The sequence below is a fragment of the Pleurodeles waltl genome, chromosome 6, assembly GCF_031143425.1.
Source record: "Pleurodeles waltl isolate 20211129_DDA chromosome 6, aPleWal1.hap1.20221129, whole genome shotgun sequence".
Lineage (NCBI taxonomy): Eukaryota > Metazoa > Chordata > Amphibia > Caudata > Salamandridae > Pleurodeles > Pleurodeles waltl.
In genome coordinates, this window is record NC_090445.1 from 814,315,535 (window position 1) to 814,316,387 (window position 853).

An 853-nucleotide genomic window follows, 5' to 3' on the forward strand; every position below is an offset into this window, starting at 1 on the left:
TAGAGTTCTGATATTATCACCGAGCGTTCCTGCCAACACGTGTTTCGTCAGGGAAATCTCCCATATACTTCATCAGGGCTGTAGTCCAATCTGTAATCCCCCATAATGATAAACCCTAGTAATCCAAACGTACACCTTTCTTCTTCAAGTAAATATGCTCGTAATTATGTCACATGAATTCCTTTCAATCTGGTTGTCTGCCTTGTTGGTATGATTCCACGGGTAAAAAAAAGCTTCTCAGTTCCAACGCGAGTACGCTTCCTGGTATCTCTTTTGAAAACCTACAGCACCTGGTATTCCCAGGCAGTCTCCCATCCAAGTATAAACCAGGCCCAACCCTGCTTCGCTTCCGAGATCAGACAAGATTGGGCGAATTCAGGGTGTTATGGCCATAGACTAAGTAAACCGAATATAAACATCATTTCCATTTAGACAATCACAAAATGTAATCAACTGCTCTGTGTTCCCGACTCATATCATAAGATAATTGTCTATGAATCATCCCCAATACAAAATATAATTCTGCCAATTCATTGCTCTGGGTCCCCAAATCCACTTCTCCTCAAACCATCCCATAAAGAGATTGGCATAAGAAGGAGACAACTTGAGCCCATTGCTACTCCTTGCTTTTGTCTGTACCATTGACTATTAAAAAGAAATACATTGTGGTTCAAAATTAAATCCACCATGTTTATAATCATCTCTGTGTGCTTCAACAAGCTTACTGACCTGCGGTTTAACATTTATTTCAATGCTTGAAGACCTTCTTCATGTCTAATACTTGTGTATAATGCTACTACATCTAATGTCACTAGCATCATACCATTTTCCCACTGCATGTCTCCCATTAGTC

At 40.1% G+C, this 853-nt stretch overlaps 1 pseudogene; it reads right to left on the reverse strand.

Moving 5' to 3' along the window:
- Positions 1-278: 278 nt before the first annotated feature.
- Positions 279-397, reverse strand: LOC138302283 (5S ribosomal RNA; annotated as a pseudogene).
- Positions 398-853: the final 456 nt, after the last annotated feature.